The sequence below is a fragment of the Thalassophryne amazonica genome, chromosome 10 (assembly GCF_902500255.1).
Source record: "Thalassophryne amazonica chromosome 10, fThaAma1.1, whole genome shotgun sequence".
Classification (NCBI taxonomy): domain Eukaryota; kingdom Metazoa; phylum Chordata; class Actinopteri; order Batrachoidiformes; family Batrachoididae; genus Thalassophryne; species Thalassophryne amazonica.
In genome coordinates, this window is record NC_047112.1 from 28,613,360 (window position 1) to 28,627,789 (window position 14,430).

Here is a 14,430-nt window from a genome sequence, read left to right on the forward strand (position 1 = left end):
GCTTATGTGGAAATGCACTTCACATACAGTGACAGGGCAAGAACAAAAGGAGGATCTAGGAGGTGACTAAACAGACAGGAGGCAGGGACACAATGGAGGATAATCACACAGCCAGTACTTACAAACAGGATCATCCGATGAGACTGACAAACTACCATAAATAAATCAACAGACCGGAAACTAACAACGGAAAGGGTGCAGCTTATAAACTAACCGAACAGATTGAGAGCAGGTGTGATTATTAAACCAGAACAGAAACACGGAATTACGTGAGAACACCAGGAGACAAAACATATACGACAGAACGTGGAAAAAAAACACATCCAGTAACGTAAAAGAAACATTGAAAAAAAAAAAATTAAGAGACAACATGAATAGTGATAACAACTCAAAATGGATCAACCACCAACCAGAGCAAAACCCAAACCTCAATCAGTGATTGAACATAGAAAATGAACACAGACCTCAGAATGGAAGGGAGTGAAAAGAGAGACACCAAAGACAAATCTAGGAAATAAAATGAAGAAACTGAAGAGCACAAATAAGGACCAGTTTGTCTTTGTGTCGTGGTAAGTATTTACACTCAACAAAAATATAAACGCAACACTTTTGGTTTTGCTCCCATTTTGTATGAGATGAACTCAAAGATCTAACACTTTTTCCACATACACAATATCACCATTTCCCTCAAATATTGTTCACAACCAGTCTAAATCTGGGATAGTGAGCACTTCTCCTTTGCTGAGATAATCCATCCCACCTCACAGGTGTGCCATACCAAGATGCCGATTAGACCCATGATTATGTCACAGGTGTGCCTTAGGACTGCCCACAATAAAAGGCCACTCTGAAAGGTGCAGTTTTGTTTAATGGGGGGGGGGGGGGGGGGGGATACCAGTCAGTATCTGGTGTGACCACCATTTGCCTCTTGCAGTGCAACACATCTCCTTCACATAGAGTTGATCAGGTTGCCAATTGTGGCCTGTGAATGTTGGTCCACTCCTCTTCAATGGCTGTGCGAAGTTGCTGGATATGGCAGGAACTGGTACACGCTGTCGTATACGCTGGTCCAGAGCATCCCAAACATGCTCAATGGGTGACATGCCGGCCATGCAAGAACTGGACATTTTTCAGCTTCCAGAATTGTGTACAGATCCTTGCAACATGGGCCGTGCATTATCCTGCTGCAACATGAGGTGATGTTCTTTGATGTATGGCACAACAATGGGCCCTCAGGATCTCGTCACGGTATCTCTGTGCATTCAAAATGCCATCAATAAAATGCACCTGTGTTCTTCGTCCATAACAGACGCCTGCCCATACCATAACCCCACCGCCACCACGGGCCACTCGATCCACAACATTGACATCAGAAAACCGCTCACCCACACGATGCCACACATGCTGTCTGCCATCTGCCCTGGACAGTGTGAACCGGGATTCATCCGTGAAGAGAACACCTCTCCAACATGCCAAACGCCAGCGAATGTGAGCATTTGCCCACTCAAGTCGGTTACGACGACGAAATGGAGTCAGGTCGAGACCCCGTTTAGGACGACGAGCATGCAGATGAGCTTCCCTGAGACGGTTTCTGACAGTTTGTGCAGAAATTCTTTGTTATGCAAACCGATGTTTCAGCAGCTGTCCGAGTGGCTGGTCTCAGACGATCTTGGAGGTGAACATGCTGGATGTGGAGGTCCTGGGCTGGTGTGGTTACACGTGGTCTGCGGTTGTGAGGCTGGTTGGATGTACTGCCAAATTCTCTGAAACGCCTTTGGAGAGGCTTATGGTAGAGAAATGAACATTCAATACACGAGCAACAGCTCTGATTGACATTCCTGCTGTCAGCATGCCAACTGCACGCTCCCTCAAATCTTGCGACATCTTGGCATTGTGCTGTGTGATAAAACTGCCACCTTTCAGAGTGGCCTTTTATTGTGGGCAGTCTAAGGCACACCTGTGCACTAATCATGGTGTCTAATCAGCATCTTGATATGGCACACCTGTGGGTGGGATGGATTATCTCAGCAAAGGGAGAAGTGCTCACTATCACAGATTTAGACTGGTTCTGAAACAATAGTTGAGGGAAATGGTGATATTGTGGATGTGGAAAAAAGGTTTAGATCTTTGAGTTCATCTCATACAAAATGGGAGCAAAACCAAAAGTGTTGCGTTATATACGTTTGTTGAGTATATATTGTAAATGGCAATCATTTCAGAAGGGATGTGGTCTTTAGTAGATGGCTGAAAATTAAGTTCCAAACTTGAGGGTGGTGTCTGAAAAGCACTAAAAAAAGGGGCTGGGCTGGAGCCTGTGTATAAAAAGCTTGGAGCCTTGCGAAGAAACTGGGGAGAGCTGACATTTGCATTTGGTATGCTTATGTATTTTAGGGTCAGAGATGAACGCCGTGAAAATGGAAAGTTACAGGACCAATATTTTTGGAAAAATTCTGGATATTAGTAACAACGGTGAACAATCAATCAAATCTAATCAATTTTATTTATATAGCGCCAAATCACAACAAACAGTTGCCCCAAGGCGCTTTATATTGTAAGGCAAGCCATACAATATAATACAATATAAATTTAATTATCAACAATGGATGTTGATAATTAAATTCTGGACTCACACACCCATTCCAGCAGGGGGTGGTAAATTGTCTATATATTAAAAGCCAAAGGGACTCTGTGTACATCTGTGCGTGCCTGTAACTTGGGTCATGGAGAAACTGGGGAGAGTTGACATTTGCCTTTTGGTACGCTTATGTATTCTGGGTCAATCTAGAGCCCGTGGGTCTCCATGGGCAATGCGCTAGTTAGAGGTTAATGCTCCTATCTCCTTGAATGGAGAAACCCAAAAAACTCAAGTCTTGATGCCTCCCTAATGGGGACCTACTAGATTGTAAATGTTTTACAGAAGCCAACTGAATTGGCTATTGAGACCACAAGGCTGTTACACCACAGTAGGTAAAACAAATTAAACTCACACAAAGTAAGGGTTCCCAAGACACTGAACTGAATGAATGCGTGTCTCCAGACACCTTATTTAAAAGTTACAGCACACAGCAGGTCCATATATGAATGTATTTTAAACTATGTTATTCTTATTAATAAAACAGTTGAATGATGCCATCAGCAGTGGTGCAAGTACTACATTAAAAGAATGGAACCTAGAAAGAACTGGAAGAAATTAATTACTGAAAAGCTGTTGGTAGCTTCATCCTTAGGTACTGTTAATGCAAGATTACTGAGAAATAAGTGGGTCTAATGTTTAATGCCCACACCAAAGTAAACCTTTATGAGAACCACCGTGTAGTCACCAAACATATGACTGAATAAAACATCCGAACTGAGGTTAGTCTGTTAGCTTAGCTGGTTCAGACTAAAAGATCGGGGCATGGTTCATTGGTTTTCGCCACAACACTGAATAACCCACACTCCACCTCTTTATCCATTAGCAGAGGTTGTGTCCTAATTCAAGGACTGCACCCTTCTAACTACTGTGCCACACACAAAACTCTTCAGGTTTCATCCCTTCAAACACAGAACAAATAGTTCTGAAATGAGATGACAGAGCTTTTTGTTGTGGAGTCAGTACGTTTCCCTGCCTGCTGTCACATGGCAACCTGGACAGCTGCACACACCACGCTACAACAGTGGGCATAACTCATAGTTTAGTCTTTTTTTTTCAGTACTTATTTATGCATTACTTATAAATACTACTTATTACATAATGTCTGAATAGATCCTTCTCATTTGAAAGGCGGTTTGTATGTTACATGACATTGATTATTCATACTATTTGCCATTGTGTTTCATTTACCGTGCAATTTTCGTTCTATACGTTTTGTGCTATTGTATGCTGCCACGTTGTCATTTGTTCACTGGAAAGAATGTTTCATTCTCTGAAAAATGGAATGTTCCATTCAACTCATTCATTATTTGCATATCGTTAGCACAAATCGATACAAAAAGTTTTGTTCCTGCAGCTATTACATAAATAAATTATAAATTTATTTATGCTATTTAGTTATGCTATTTTTTTGTTCTTTTCTTATTTGCTTATTGCTGTTTTACCAATTATTATACTGTTTTTAGATTTTACTGTTTGTAGCTTAGCAGTACCTGGACCTGTAAGAACCTTTTTTCCCACTGTATGTTCTATTTTACTTTTAAATTTACCATTTTAATTCTCTTTGTTCTTGTCAAGTTTGATTGATGTCTGACATGTGTCTCTGGGGTAGGAGGACTCTACTGCAAACAAAAATCTACCTCTGGCAACAATAACGTAACTTGAACATATTTACAATGGTATTATGAAGCCTAAGAGGTTTTTTTATATAACAGTAGTTATGTCTTGGGGAAAACAAAAAGTCATGCAATGACTATGTGCAAACCATGTCAGAATAGTATCTTTGTTTCTGCAAGTTTGTATTTTTAGCAGCACTGACTTGTTTACAACACCTGTTTCTTGTTTGTCACATTCTGAATTTTCTGGGACTGCATTTGCCCATATTTGAAAGCAAAAATAGTTGCCTCTAGGGACTAGTGTCTACACATAAGTATCAATGGACCATATGCTAATTTACTAAATTCTGAAAGTTATAAAAGGAAATCAGAAAAGCTATCTGGGACCTCAGAAAGCCCATCTGCAATTATTGCTTGATCTCCAAAATCAGTCTATGCAAGTGAAATTATGTTCAGTATGAGTGTTGTCATTAGTGCCACTTCGAAAATTAAATTCATGATAAGTAATTTATCCTAAACTTATGATCTGTTGTTTTTCAAACTTATGCAAAAACAAATCTTGAGAAAAAAAAAATACAGTATGCAATAGTTAATAATTATTAAGAGCCTGTTCTTTCATATTTCTGAATACATTTTACCACATTGGAGTTGGGTTTTTTTATGAGAACTCAACCTATCATTCTTTTTGAGTTCTACACATGTGGTGATACCTTATTTACACCAGGATGTTAATAAAATCAATGCTGGCTATTCTCAGAATAAAGTACTTATATCCACAGTTTCAAATTACATAAGACAAATGGTGTCCACTTTATGGTCTTCTCAAAACATTACAATTACTGTTCTGGATGCTCAGAATGCATCTGAACTTACCTAGAAACCGTTGGCTCGCGGGCCTCGCACTTTGCCCCCCCCCAATTTCTAGTTCTAAATTGCACCCTTGATTACAAGGGGAATTTCCCAAATTCAAAATTTTACTGTATTGTTTGTTCTCTGCTTCTTAAAAAAATCCCTCATCACTTTTTTTCTGATGTCAAGGACGATAAACTATTTTGTTTTATGGAGCCTAATTGTTCCTGGCTGCTTTGCAGTGAAACTTTTAAAAATATGCATTGCGCACATTTTAAAAAGTTTCACTGCAAAGCAGCCAGGAACAAATACACCCCCCCCCCCCCCCCCCAAAAAAAAAGAAAAAAGGTTATCATCATTAACATTGATGAGACCAGTCCCAGCAGAAGACTGCCCCTCCATGAGCCTGGTTCTGCTGGAGGTTTCTTCCTGTTAAAAGGGAGTTTTTCCTTCCCACTGTCGCCAAGTGCTTGCTCATAGGGGGTCGTTTTGACGCTGGGGTTTTTCTGTAATTATTGTATGGCTTTTGCCTTGTAATATAAAGCGCCTTGGGGCAACTGTTGTTGTGATTTGGCGCTATATAAATAAAATTGATTTGATTTGATGAGAGCGGTATTTTTTAAGTTTATCATCCTTGACATTGATGAGGGATTTTGCTGTCGTAATTTTGGTTTATGTATTTTGCATTATGCTATGGCATTTGTGGAGGTATTTTTTTCACCACCTAGCGCTCGGTAAACTTCGGCAGTCTTCGGCCACAACATGTCGCCACCGAGCGGTGACACCCCCCTTCCTCCGAATGGTGACCGCACACTCCACCCGTGCGTTAGGCTCACCCTCAGAATATGGGCTTCAAATCACATGTTCCGGGTTTTTATAGAAAACCTAAGAGGGGCATCATGCAGGGATTGTCCAGTACATATCACAGACTGTACAACATACACACATACTGTACACACATCCTGTCATCACCATAAACTGTCTCAAGATGGCGCCATATTACTGCTGCTAAACAGTGAACAAATCTTCCTCTTCCTGCAAACATAAAACACACACACACACACAACTCATAAGCAAATTAGTGCACTAACACCCCTCTGAAAACTTCTCAAGCTCACATTCCAGATAAAAAACTATTATATGCAGAACATAGCAAACAGTTTACTTTAGCAATAGCCATCATTTACAAACAATCAGCAAACTAAAATGAAATAAAGTTGCATGTTTGTTTAAACTTACACCACCGGGCTCTCCGTTCAGGATTATCTTTTCCTCCGTAACCAGCCATAGGTGGGCGGATCGATCCTAATATCGATAATATCGATACCAACGCTGATATTGATATTGAACGATCCTTGTGTAAAAGGATCAATACTCAAGTTTTTTTCTCTCCCCCATGCACTGACTGCTGTGCACGCAGATTCATCAAAGTCTACTCTCTGTCTGTTAAGAGCAGCGCTGTGCACTGTGTCACACAACACGGAGCAACGTACCCTTGTATTGTGGTTTGTCAGCCCTCTACCCAAAAATGTTGATTGTTATAATAAAGTATTTTGTTGTATTTTGTACAGTGTTTGGCAAAATTCTATCCTCGGTCTTTTGGATCCTTTGGATCTATGAAGCTTAAATATCAAAAAGTATCGGTATCGATATCGGCGATACTGGGCCTGTATTTACTTGGTATTGGATCAATAGAGGGTTTTCAATCACGTGACCGATTTACTGCAGGACAAGTGCCGTCTCCATTCTGGATTACAATGAGCCTGGCGCGTGATAGAAAAATGGAGAGAATGTACGGTTATTACGATGATTTAAATCCTCGAGATAAAACTATTTATAGTATTAGATGTGTAGTAGTTAGTTCAGTGGATACGTATCTTATACCAGATAGTCAATTTAGTGGTCAATTTTTTGGCTGACCTGGTAGAGTTTTGGTCTTGAGTGCGACCAATCCAGTGTTTGAATCCCACTGCCATCCCTGCCACAAAAATAAGTCATCTGGTCACAAACTGGCATCACAGGTGCATTTAAGCATGTTCTGCGACAACCCAGTCAACTGCCACATCCTGCCAACAACTTTTGACACTGAAAACCTGGTTGTAAGCATCTTGGACCTGTTTGTGGTTGGCACTGAAAGCGCGTCCACCACACTGCCCTGGAGTTTCCTCTACATGGCAAAGTACCCCAAGATACAGGATGAAGCCACCAGTAGGGCAATGATAGTCTTCATTGTCTGTCACAGAGGTTATTTCATCACTGCTGTTTATTTGTTTGTCTACAGCATATCTGGAAAACATATGAACATGCAGCGTTATATTTTACATGTAATCAATGTGCCTAAATCCTGTGTTCATTTACTACTGAAAAATGTGCCTGTTTGGTTAGAAAAGATCGTGGCTGAGATTGACTGTGATTGGACAGTTAAGACAACCTTGCATGGAGGATCATGGAAACCTGCTGTACACTGACGATGTGATCACTGCGGAAACCACCTTTTGAGCCACTGAACAGGTGTAAATGTCATTTGGAGTGTCTAGCAGCATGGGGACGGTCCATATGGAGGTAAAACATCTCCATGTTTCCCACACAAAAATGTAAATAAGCTTAAGATAAGTGATTATACAGTTAGCTGCTTACCTTAAACTGCAATCCATTCGGTGGCACTCCTCTCCAGTGAGTCATTAGAGGTCAACTACCAGTGAGGAGCTCTGTCTTACAGAACGAGTCCATGGGTGCTGATGTTGTCATATTGTACTTTTTGTTGTTGTTTTTTGTCTCAAAAGAACAAAAGATCTAAAGCTAGACTTTAGGTCGAAAAATGTCAGAGTTCCTCTTTAAATGCACCATTTCAGTCAAATGACAGCATTAGCAATTGCAACACCAAAAAATGAATGCATCTGCTAAAGTGTGACAAAAACATACATCCTAATGGTGGATTTTGTTTGGACAATGACTAATATTGGATTCTTAATTTGTGATTTTGCACCATGTAAGCAAATGCGTCTCAGGGAGGCATTGACCAAGATAGAGCGTTTCCTCTTTTTCGCCTCCTTCATGCAGAGCTTCACCTTTTCAGTGCCACCCGGGGTGACACCTGTGTCAGAACCTCGCTTTGGTCTCACGCTTGCACACCACCCGTATTAAATCTGTGCCACCCTACATTATGTGTGATCCAGTGTGTCTAGCTTACACACGTTATGGTTCAGTAATGCTCATAAATTTCTCAATCAAATGGGAGAATCTATTCTTTAAAATGCTGAGTGAAAGGGTTTCCTTTTTATCCACTAGAGGGCATGTGTGGACAGTGTAACTTTAGCTGCCATAGATACAAAGACGGTGTGTGTGTGTGTGTGTGTGTGTGTGTGTGTGTGTGTGTGTGTGTGTGTGTGTGTGTGTGTGTGTGTGTGTGTGTGTGTGTGTGTGTGTGTGTGTGTGTGTGTGTGTGTGTGTGTGTCAATTATCTCCATCATCTTCTAAAAATGATTAATCAATGAATAATTGATGCATTGTTTGATTAAAAAATAACATTAGAAATAGCATTCAAGTGAAGGCATAGAACTATTCAGGAGATGGCAGGGTGATTTTTAACCAGATTATTTAATAAAATCTTGGAAAGTGAGAGGACGCCTGAGGAGTGGAGAAGTGTGCAGACCAGCAGTAATTACAGAGGCATTAATCTGATCAACCACAGCATGAATTTATGGGAAAGAGTAGTAGAAGCTAAGCTTAGAAAATACTTTCTGGAAAAACTACAGAGGATCTTCAGACAGCACAAAATCCCAGTTTACTTTAAACCGGTTAACACCTTGAGACAGAAATTAGTTCACCCTAAGGACAGGATACCTAGTTACAAACAGAGCAATGTGGTGTATCATATCAGATGTCAGGAAAACTGTAACAAACACTACATAGGTGAGACTAAGAAACCTTTACACAAAAGGCTATACCAGCACCGCAGAGAGGTCGCCAGTGGACCTCAGTATGCAGTTCATCTCCACCTTAAAGACACTAACCACACGTTTGAGGACAAGGAAGTTAAAATATTAGCCAGAGAGAAGAAATGGTTTGAGAGAGGGGTCAAGGAGGCATTCTTTGTGAAACGTTTGAAACCTAGCCTTAACCGGGGAGGGGGTCTGAGACACGCTTTATCCCCGTTTACAATGGGGTACTCAGGTCAAAGCAGTTTCAGTCTTTTGTTCATGGTAATGAGTCATTCACGTCATTAGCAGAGTCGTCAAGGGAGCCATTAGGAGAGGGACAGCTGCCCTGTCATTAGGAGGGTGTTAACTAGAGCACAATAGGTGCTAATTAGAGCTATTGTTTAGTCACCAGCCTATAGCAGTCTGCCTCTCGGTAGGAGGGGTCTGGTTAGGTTTAAAACTCCAGCTTTTGTGACTTCTTGATTATTCTTCTCTACAAGAGTCAAGACAGAAGTCAGACCACCAGAGCAAGAATTTTAGCTGAGGAAGCTTCTGCGATTTGAAGCGAAACGTCAACGTGTCAAGCAACCCAGTCCAGTCGAAGATTCAAGCTTCTCTACTATGGAAACCACCTGGACAACTGAGAGCCTACACAGAAACGTTAGTGTTTGTGTTTACTATGATAAGGTATTATAAGGTTGCAGGCAAAATTAAATCAATTCTTCCTTGTAACAACAACTACCTCGGCACCAAATTAACTGAGATCTATTAATATCTTTTTGAGGTATCCTGCAAAAAGAAATCAACAGACACAAGTGAGAAACATGACCTCCTTTGTGGAGGCATGTAACTATGCAATTTCCACAGGTATATTTGCACTGACTTCTAATCCATCACATTTTTTTCCATCAAGAGCTACCTTGGAAAATAAACATTTGACTTCATTTGTTGTTCTAAAATTGATGACTCTTATGATGTTTGAAATGTTTGCAAATTTATAAAAAATAAAAAAAACTAAGAAATCACATGTACATGAGTATTCACCCGCTTTGCTCAATACTTTGCGCACCTTTGGCAGCAATTACAGCCTCAGGTCTTCTTGAATATGATGCCACAAGCTTGGTGCACCTATCTTTCGGTAGATTTGCTCATTCTTTGCAGCACCTCTCAAGCTCCATCAGGTTGGATGGGGAGTGTCGGTCGTGCAGCAGATAAGTGAATATTTACTGAGGGATCCTTCAAATGGTGATGCAAGCACCAAATTTGGCACACATACTCCTTAGACATTACTCTTTTAAAAATGTCGGGTACCCACGTGAACTTTCAATAGGCGGCCAAGAAGGGGTCAATTGAAGTATTACACAGGGGTCAAAATTTAAAAATGCTCCAATCATATTGAACGGTATTCCATATTATTTGTCTGATCATAAAGATTCCTAAAAGGTATAGTTTGGACTATCTAGGAATGAATGTTCCGGAGTTATGGGGTAGCAAGAACAGTGACAAAGGTCAATTTCAGTTTGTACAGGGATCAGTTGCTCCAGTTGCTCCAATTTTGGTAAAAAGTGATGCAAATTATTAGTTGGGTGAATACGGTTTTAAAAAGGAATAGTCATGTTACAGGGTAGCATATGTCACGTCATAGAATTCAATGGATGCTGATATTGTTTAACCTTTACTTTGCAAACCAAGCACGCAACACAGTCAAAACTATTCCATTTATTGATCCTATTAGCTCAACCAGTAATTTGCACCACTTTTTACCAAAATTGGAGCAACTTTAACTTTTGACCCCTGTACAAACTGAAATTGACCTTTCTCAGTGTTCTTGCTGTTTTTACCCGATAACTCCAGACCATTCATTCACAGATAGCCCAAACTATACCTTTTTGGAATCTTTATGATCAGACAAATAATATGGAATACCTTTCAATATGATTGGAGCATTTTTAAATTTTGACCCCTGTGTAATACTTCAATTGACCCCTTCTTAGCCGCCTATTGAAAGTTCACGTGGGTACCCGGCATTTTTAAAAGAGTAATGTCTAAGGAGTATGTGTGCCAAATTTGGTGCTTGCATCACCATTTGAAGCATTTTTCTCAGTTATCCGCTGCACTATGCACAGCCATTTCAGGTTCAGATTCAGGTGACATTATTTGTACCCGTAGGTAGATTTGACTTGCAGCAAACAGAAAAGGACGTCCATGTTAGTCAGACACAACAATAACAATGAAAACACTAACGAAGAACATATGCAAAACAAAGTGTAACACAGACACCACCGGGCACTCACAAGCTTACTAAACCACTAAAAAACAAGCATCAGGAGAAACCACTAAAAGACGGTCAGCATGAAAATTGATGTGCAAAAGGCAAATAAATAAATAAATATGTGCAAAACCTACTAAGATTTGTTCAAATGCACAATTGCCACTGGGACAAAACTACTCCTGTAGCGTTTTGTCTTACACCTTGGGACTTTAAACCTACGGCCAGAAGGTAGGAGCTGAAATTCATTAGCCAGAGGGTGGGAGTCATCAACTGTGACGCACCTGGCTATCCGCTGTAATTGTTTGGTGTACAGGGACTCTAAACTCAGCTGCGACTCACCAATCAGCCAACTGGACCATTTAATAATCTGACCCAGTCTGTTCCTGTCCTTCAGTGTCAGACATCCAAACCATGCCACCAAAGAAAAAAATAAAACAGATTCAATAAAAGCATGATAAAATAGTGTTAACATGGTTCAGTCGATGTGGAAGTAGGACAGCTTCCTGAGGCAGAACAAGCGCTGGTGCCTCTTCCTGCACACCACCTCACAGTTTGCCTCAAACTTCAGCGAATTATCAATGATAGTCCCAAGGTATTTTTAAGTTTGCACAATTTCAACTGGTTGACCATTAATTATTATGTTGTCAGGTGTGGTACCATGTTTCCTAAAATCAATGACCATATCTTCAGTTTTTGGTGTATTGAGCTGAAGATGTGAGTCCTCATACCATTTAACAAAATGGTCAGCTACAGGGTCGTGGCTGCTCTCATTGTCCCGCAGCAGACTGACCATCACTGTGTCATCCGCGTATTTTAAAATGAACCTGTTTTTAAAAGTGCTCTGACACATACTGGTGTAAAAAATGAATAACAAAGGTGAGAGCACACACCCTTGTGGCAAGCCAGTAGAAGAACACACTGTGTTTGATAAAATCCCGTTCACGCTGACTGTGTTCTGTTTGTTAAAAAGTCTAAAATTCAGCCCACAAGATTGTTGTTTAGATTAAAATGTTCTAAAAGCTTTTGGATTAAAATACGTGTACAGATACACAAATACACATTTTCAGATCTCTCCAGAGATGTTCAATCGGATTCATTTTGAGGGCCAAATTTTGTGAAGTAGCATTAATATCTTGCATAACTAAACAATCATGTAACAGCTCAAAAAATGGTTTTAATAACACTAACCCAAATCGATATTGGATCAAATTGAATTGAATCGAAATAATCGATTCTGAATTTTAAGAACTGGAATTGAATCGATTCTTGAAATTTGAATCAATATCCAGCTCTATTGAGCACAGCTGACTTACTTACCATAATTACGGTAGTAGTGGGCAGAGCAGGGAGAGATGAAAAGATGCAGGACAGGTAATCCCCAGCAACAGGGTTGGTGATCCCTGATATAGTAAGCAAAACTTATTTTTGAAAACACACAAAAACAGACCATCAAAACAGATAACTACATTGTTTTAAGTTCTTCCAATGTATTTGAGTTTATAATGTAAGAATATCCACAAAAAATTTTTGTGTAATCACAGATCATCTCGATTACACTATGTAACAAATTTTTATTTTTGTTTTGTTCCTGGGTACAGAGTGTGTTTTCCTAACCCGTTATGCTTTAAATAAATAGAAAATAGCTATTATTCCACAGAAACTTTGCTTCTGTGATCAGGACAATGATATTTTGAAATTTGTCTGTTTTCAAGAATAGTCTCGATTTGCCTTCACTACTACTGAGTAGTCTTCTAGAATATTCTTTAACTGCTAGAACGGTCCAGAATTTTCTAGAAGTTTCCAGAATTATCTAGAAATTTCAAGAAACTTTTAGAACTTTTTAGAACGTTAGAAAAAAATAAAATCAAAGTTTGTGCTGAATGTAGTCATTTTTCCATAGACTTTAGACATAAGCAGTTGAAATATAACGCTTAGAAGCCAGGAACAAAAATTGTGTTACATAATGTTATTCTTCTAATGCATGTTTTCAATAATAAAGTGACAGTCACACATAGTGTTTTTTTTTTACTTTTATAGCAGACAAAATTCAACACAAGTTCATCTACTGTAAAATGTAAATTAAATTAACCAGCCGCTTGTAAAAACACAGACATGTAATGTTAGTAAGAATCAGCTGCCAGATAGAAATAAGAGAAACATTAAATTCTGCAGTGCATTTAATCCACTTTCTATTAACACGGACTGACAGTGGCAATGCGTGCACTGAGGAGGTACACAGGGGTGTGTGACCTAAAACGTTTGGGAAAAGCTACCTTACAGCATCACTTAGATACGCTGGGAGTGAAATCAGACTGCACTCTGTTGGAGGAGGTAATAATGGAGTTGACTGTTGTTACCTGGGGGACATAAGGGTTCTGAATACTCAAAAATGTGTGTAGTGATTTCCATGAGACTTGGTGGAAAGAAACAAATTCTGCTGTGCATCTAGAAAATTCTTTTTACGTTTAACAGCATTGCCATGTGGGAATTTGAGGATATTTTTGCTCAGTTTCACATTAAATTATGCGTAGACCAAATTTTATTGAAGTGGATTTGGAATATGGGTTTGGGTTAATATGACTGAAGCGCCTGTTGCACTCCACAAAGTGTCCCTCTAATTATTATCACTTTAATTTACAGAAAACAGTGTTGTGACATAACAGCCATTGAACAAAATACCTGAAAATCTGTTTGTCAACATGATGTAGAAAACTGGGATCACTATGAGTCCAATGTAAACAAGACAATTGACAGCTGTGAAACACATGCACTCACTGATTCAGTCACGTTTCGTTTTATAATTTACCGACTGACTCCATCCATTCTGCTTGTGTGTTTCCAAAAACATTTGGTGGTGGGTGTGGCCTTAAGGAAAGGTTTTGTCACAGTTGTTCACGTTCCCTTCCTGGCTGGACACAGGGATTTGTAGCCCACCCTGTAGGCCTGCAGGTACACACGTGCCTGGTTTATCCTGGAATTACAATGAGAAGCACAAACAGATGGTGATCTGAAGTCATCTTAAATTGTATTCATCTGGTCCTCAATGTGTTTGTGTATCATCCATTATGGATGGTTATTCATGCGTAATTGATTTCATAATCTGTCACGATTCTGTTCCGTTGGTGTCATTTCTTATTTTAT